Source organism: Macrobrachium rosenbergii, chromosome 5 (genome assembly GCF_040412425.1).
Source record: "Macrobrachium rosenbergii isolate ZJJX-2024 chromosome 5, ASM4041242v1, whole genome shotgun sequence".
Lineage (NCBI taxonomy): Eukaryota > Metazoa > Arthropoda > Malacostraca > Decapoda > Palaemonidae > Macrobrachium > Macrobrachium rosenbergii.
In genome coordinates, this window is record NC_089745.1 from 11923418 (window position 1) to 11930789 (window position 7372).

General features: G+C 36.1%; 1 protein-coding gene across 2 annotated transcripts in view; it reads right to left on the bottom strand.

Annotated features, from left to right (window-relative positions):
• Positions 1-2240, bottom strand: part of LOC136838515 (uncharacterized) — a 113835-nt gene extending 111595 nt beyond the window's left edge. Inside the window, exon 1 of one of the 2 annotated variants that reach the window (XM_067103601.1) lies at positions 2016-2204. The gene's annotated coding sequence lies outside the window, so the exon portion shown is untranslated. Of the gene's footprint in view, positions 1-2015 lie in introns of both variants that reach the window. The other variant, XM_067103602.1, reaches the window with a different exon arrangement.
• Between the last annotated feature and the right edge of the window lie 5132 nt (positions 2241-7372).

A 7372-nucleotide genomic window follows, 5' to 3' on the forward strand; every position in this document is an offset into this window, starting at 1 on the left:
TATACAAGAGCCTCGATGGCTCAGTCGGTTACAACAGCAGCTTCGGACTTCGTAGAGGTCTGTGGCGCGGGTTCAATCCGCAAGCCGGCTGATCAGAGAGGCAGACACTTTGCTATCCGTGTAGACATCCGGGATTATATATGTAATCAACGGATAGGTTTGCTTAAAATGCAAATGGATGTTACAGACTAAATACACACAAAAAACAAAAGCCACTACAACACCTTCTAAAGACATAACAAACATCTCACGTCTCGAACTCTCGCCATACCCGCGCAATAACTTCTCGCTGCTGGGAAGAAAGGGCGTTGGGTCTGGTATGAAACATGAAACATACGTACCGGGGTCTAAGCGATGTCAGGCAGGGCAGCCGATCGAGACACAGGTCTACCCAAAGCCAAATCAAAAAGTCCTTCAAAGAAGGCATCGTGCTTACCCCATACAAAAATGGGAATAAAAAGCACGTTAAAAGAAAAAGAAAGAATATATATATATATATATATATATATATATATATATATATATATATATATATATATATATATATATATATATGTGAAAGAGAGAGAGAGAGAGAGAGAGAGAGAGAGAGAGAGAGAGAGAGAGAGAGAGAGAGAGAGAGAGAGAGAGAGCGCTTATTCTGAGAGCCATTAAAGTTACATATACCCATTCTAAGATATAACTTCGCCATAAAACATTTGAAATGATGTGTTTATGAGTGCTTAAAAATAATCCTGTTAAGAAAAATTCCGTATGGTTCAAGTTATGACGTCTTAAATATAGCAAAAATGAACAAAGTTTTAGGATTTTAAATAGATTTACTTTCGAAAGGAGCAGTTCAATAATAGCCTCAGATTAAACTTTCCGATACAATTAATTTAGTTTCAGGCTTTTACAAACTAATACACGCTTTTACAGACACTAAATTTAACTTTCAGCTTTTCAGTAACAACTTCCGCCCCCAATTTTAAATAAAAAATCTCGTTCAAATCGGTCTGAAGCTTTTATAACATAACGTTTACTCGAAGCGGTCAAACATAAAGATTCTTAAAAGTTTTTTTTTTTTTTCCTCCAGTAACTAACCTTTGCACAGGCATAAAGAAATTTTCCTCTCGAGGAAGAACCCGACCCCTAAATTCAAGTCTTGACTCGGTAAAATTGGCAGCGCTGATTTATCTTAGCTTTTTTACGAGACTTCCAGTTCAGTTTTTGTTGTCTTAAAGAAGATGAGCTTGTATTGTAAGATCTCTCCGTCTGCATATACTGTGTGTATGTACATACTGTATATATATATTATATATATGTATGTATGTATAAATATATATATATATTTACTTATATATATAGATATATATATATATATATATATATATATATATATATATATATATATATATATATATATATACTGTATATGTGTGTGTGTGTGTGTTATATTGAAACCATAACCAAGTGCTTTATACATATTTATGTAATATAATGGAAACAGTATACTGGTACCATTATGTATATGCATGCATATGTATATATATTATATATTATATATGTCATATATATATAAATTATATATTTAGAGAGAGAGAGAGAGAGAGAGAGAGAGAGAGAGAGAGAGAGAGAGAGCACATTTGTTATATATAAGTTGTGATTAAAAGAAGTAACCATCTTGGAATTTAATCAGTAAAGAAATTTGGGTCCTGAAATAAAAAAGTTTGAAGACAATTGCAACGTTTTCCAGTTTAATGTTTTTCTTTTAACTAATGGTATTGCGCAGTGCAGGGTCAACACGTGCATTTTAATAATGCCCCTCTTAATGATTTGAAATGTAAAGTTGAAGCTACGAAACATGAATATATAAACAAATGCATGCATACAATATATAATTAGTTTACATATACAGAGCCTATATACATTTATAAATATCTAGTCTACTGTAATAACATTACGCTATACATTATAACTTACAATTATAAATATCTAGTCTATTGAAATAACATTATGCTACATATAACTCATACCTTTACTGTCAGTTACGGAAACGGTACTGTCCACTTAACGGTTAAGATACATCCTGCACCACGAACGTAAACAGACCACTGCAATATACTCAACTCCTCACAATTCTGTCCTACACTGACCTGCAAAACAGTCAAGCACACTGTCTACCCGCAGAATCACCGCCCCGGCAGCCAGCTACACTCAACTCCATTAGGTTCAGCCTCTTGTCTTCTTTTCACGACCGGCTGCCAGGTCCCTGCCAGGCGTATGATTCAGGTTCCCGCCCATTCATCCCAGATGATGCTATGAATGATTAAGATATCGGTACGCTTTGACCACGCAGTGATTTTGGTCGAAATTTCTCATGCACGTTGGCTGATATGTAAGATGATTGTTGTGACGTGAATTCGTAATTTTATCGATTAGTTTTTCTTCTGTTGTCATTGATTGTCATGTCGCGTAGTGATCGATTCGTTACCTTCTGGCAATAAGTTTTACGCAAGACCTTGGTTTTACGAATCTACTAAAACTGTCATAGATGTCCTTTGGCTGCGCGAGTATACGGTGTTTTGAGAGTCGTTAAGTCCTGCCACCCGTCAATAAGGAAAAGGATAATATGTGCAAGTTGCCTCTCCCGCGGAGTTGTAGATAGATATTTATACTTGTGGGTTGGTGGGGGAGATGGGTGGCTAGTAACGTTATAACTTCCGACTGACTTATATTGTTTATTACATAAGGTGATTTAATTATACATACAATTGCAATTTCTACATACCAGTTACCCAGACGCAGTCATACATGAATGTAACACTACTACTTTTACATAATGCTTTATCAATAAATCTACAAAATAAAAGAATAAACTTGCATGTGCACATTCAGCGCAACGCAAAACCGTTATACAAGAAGAATAAAAAAGCACGTGTGAATCTTTGAAAGCTTAAGTTTGGTGGATACCTGTTTATAGTGGTAACTGCTAGATTTGACCGGCGATTCTTAGCTGCAGAATCAATGTTTTAATGAGCTTTAGTGACGACAATGCGCGCTCATCATGTGCAGACGAGACTGACAGCGATAAATGTATCCTTGGCAGTTTCCTTAGGTTTGAAAAATATAGTTGTAGTTATTTTTTGACAAATATTTCAACAGGTCTCTGCGATCGCGTGGGACCTCCCTTAGTCACCAAAATTCCATAGAATAAAGCAAATAAATTTTCTTTTTATTCTTTTGCGAACAATAGAACAATGGACTTAGGTCATAGAATACTTAATTCAAATTTTATGTGGGACTAGAGAGATATTGGTCACCATTCCAAACTTGTGACGGAGACCGCTGTGAAAACCTAACAATATAGGAGAGTGACATCATTGAAATGGTGCAGTATCTCAGTAATGAGGCTGTCCAAGCTTGTGTTGTAAACATTCACATAAAACCACTCTTTCTGTCTAACTGTCTCACCAGAAGTTGTTTTGATCAAAGATGCATGTTTCTTTTCAAACTCCACAGAAATACCAGTCATTTCGGATTTTGCTCTACCTGACAGTATCGACTCAAAATGAGTATTGCTCGAGCACGTATTTTTTCAGTTGATTTAAACAAATGTAGGTGACTGGAGAAACAAATCAAGTATGTCCTTTTGAGGACTTTACTGCATTAGTAACAGCTTTCTTCACAACCAAAACATCATGCCAACGGTGTAGGAAAACAGTGAAATTAAAATGTATAATAATTGTAAGTATGCTCTTTGCATCCACCAACCATATTTTAGTTAATTGACTCAGTATTTTCAATAAGCTTTTAGAATTTAGCAATCGCGTAGCGGAACCACAGTACTGCATGTTGATGCAGCCCACCTTATTTTGAACTTCACCGACCAGTGACTGGTTTACATATAGACCAGATTACTGGAGAATTTCCAAATGAGTCTCTAAATATCCTGGCAAGGGGACGACGGTCTCCCTTCTCCCATCTTTGCTGTCCCGGAGAGGCGGTGTGAGTCTGTAAACACCTTCGTGCAGGTGTTCAGAGCGTTGGGATGTCTGCGTATATACGGGTACTCGGCGTGGCATTGACAGGAGGGAGGTTTCTGTTATGGGGGAAAGTGAGCCGATGATGATGGTAGCTTTTGTTCTTCTTTGTTGTCCAGTTATTGTTCTTCGTAGGGCGTCATTATGATAAGTGTAAGATACACCGTTGTGTAGTCTTACTTCACGGCGAGTCAAGACAAGTATTTCAGTAAGTCCATTATTCCATATTAAATATTGCTAGTTATAACAGTTTTTTTCCTCCCCTTTAAGAAGGAATAATGACGTAATGTTTATTCTTTAAATAAATATTAATTGTTTTTAGTCTTTCACTAAATTCTAACTGAAGGGAAGCCTAACTGGATATCGTTGTTCCTAAATATCTGAAAGATTTAACCTCATTTATCCTTTATTTATGTAATGTTATTTCATCCATTTGGGAGGAAGACTGAATTAGAATTGGAAATCAGATAGCTTGAAAGCCCACGAAAGTTAAGTGATATATGATTCCAGTTCGGACGTGAATCATGGTAAGACAGTGAACCTGTAAGTAAATGATATTGTCGATTTGAGAACAAAGTTTTAAGAGACATGAGGAGTCAGATGGCAGGATAGAGTCAGAAATTGTAACCGAAGGGAAATTACGGAGGTTCCATATGGAGATGAATTATGAAAGGGAAAGGGAGATGGTTTAGACATACGGTGTCAGCTGGGCTCACTGTAGGCACCAGTAGAGTTGGAAGACCAAGATCTGTAAGGATGAGAAGGGAGGTTGGAGATGAGGGAAGATTTGTGGAAGGCAAAGTACAAGAAAGAGTGACTGATTTCATGCTGCGTTGGAGGTGATAATGATGATGGTGAAAAAGTACATGTACGCCTTACGGTTGTATATTTTACGTTTAGCAACGCAAAACAACTTTTCCTTTTAATTTACGTTATAAATAATAAAAATCTTTTATATACTCGTCAGAAACATGAAATATACAATATGAAAACTGTAGCTTTAGCTGAAACAAGATTAGTGAAACGAATATAGGGAATCAGTGTTGCCAAATTTGACGGTCACATTGATTGCATCTCGGCCTATAATCCTTTTTAGGACGAAACTCTAGATTATGAAGGCGGGGATGGATCTATTCCGGCTCGAGTAAAATGTATCTGAATTCAACAGATATATTTATGTATGAGGTGAAATGGGGTTTTATCCTTCTTCGCAGCATGGTGGGCTGAACGGTAATCTCACTCTTACTTGTGCGCGTGTGATGGAATCCCACCGTGGAAGTAAAGAGCTTTTTCCACTTATTTCCGATTCAGATTCGAAACTTGCCGTGGGAAGCATATCCAAAAGTGTATAAGGAAGTGCAGCCTCGTATATGCATTGCCAAGCCACGAGGAGAACATACAAATTTAGTTTATAGAACCGTGGACACATTTAAAGGAACGCTGGTAATTAACGTGGCACAATTTTTTTTATGTCATCAGCGTTTCGACATTCGCCTGTTGTCTTTTTTTTTCTTTTTTATTTTTTTTATGATTCAAGAAGCAGTCCTCAAACAGTGATGCGTGCAATGCATGACTGTTTTCTCTACTTTTAGCATTTAAGTTCTTTTTTTATAATTGCTTGCTAGTAAGGTGTTTCACTCGCTTGTTTTTGTATTTTCTTCAGAACACAGTTATGATCAAATGGACATTTAACCTTAATGAAGTACAAATGTCTATCAAAATTTTGTAAATCGAGTATTCTTTGCGTTACAGATTTAGCTCATACGTACATACATACAGTAAATTGAACATCACTGAAAATGATATATTAAATGATTGCGTACTGCAAAATCTCCGTGTTCCTTGAGTTGTATTGTGGCATTTACACCTGCGCCATCCACCCACGTGAGTGAAATAAAAAAAAAAAAAAATGTTACCCGAGAAAGTGAATGTGTGATATTCATGAAAATACGTAGAAACATTCATATTTGTGCCGAGAGAGAAGAATACACTTCACCGAATTTCAGATGAATTTTACTCCACTTGATTATGTTGTGACACTCGCTTTAAATGGGATCCAGGCGGCACAGGTATCCGCGAGAAATGTCAGGTTTAGGAAAAAGTTCAGCAAGACCGAAAGGTGTGGGTCCGCCACGCGGAACGGCAACTTTAGGTAAAGATAAAGCTGAAGGCACGCGGGATTTTTTCTTTCACTCCCCGTGTTTTTGTTATTATTTTTTTTTTTCCTTTTCCTCCTTCCGTCATTTTAAGGGCTGCGGAAGTTTTATATTAGACTCGAGTAATCATGATTTATGTTCCTCTTGAGAGAGTGAAGAAATTAATCTGTCACGAAATAAATACATGAACACAAGAAATGTAAATTTTATGCGGTTGTCGAGCGTGGGTACCCAGAATGAAGCTGGATACTTCCACGATTTCATATTTTCACGTGGAGAAGGTCTCCATCGTGTAATTATTATGGCGAATGGATCGGGAAGATTATTTCCACCCTGATCAAGCTTAACCGCCGCTATAAAGAGGCAGTTTAATAATAGTTATTATTATTAATAATCAGAAGATAAACTCTATTCATATGGAACAAGCCCACAGGGGCCAGTGACTTGAAATTTAAGTTTCCAAAGAACATGGTGTTCATTAGGAAGAAGTAAGAAAAGGTAAAGGGAAATACAGAAAGAAGAGATCTCACTTAATAATAAAGACAAAATAAGTTAACAAATTAATAAATAGAGAAAAATGTATTAAAGTGCAAGGAGAATAGTATTAGGGTAGTAAGGAAATACAGTACATAGAAATTCTGAACGATCCACGTAATAAGAAGAAAAATTCTTAAATTGAGCTGCTTTTGAATGTTTCTTTATCAATTACTGTCTCATTTGGGCCTCAGGATCTATGTTGCAGGCATCAGGTGTATACTTTATTCTGTTCATTTCATTGATGAATTATTTAGATCATAATATTTTCTGAAAAGGCGATTTTTACCCACACAGACATATATATATATATATATATATATATATATATATATATATATATATATATATATATACAGGTTTATATTATTTATATTTATATATATAACTAGGCCTTTGTCTTCCAGGAGACTGTATGAAATATAGGGATATACCGTTACATAGCATACCTGAGAACATGTTTAATATGAACAGTTTAGTTGTAAACAAGAAAGAGGGTGTATGGATGTAGTATTTGTTGTGAAACATGTAAAATGTATGACAGCAGGAGAGAAACTGTATGCAGCATACATGGACCCAGAAAAGCTTAGAGTAGAATTGACTGAGATGTTGAGTATATGTTAAGGGTAACTTGTTTAGGGACTAGAAGCTTTTATGGCT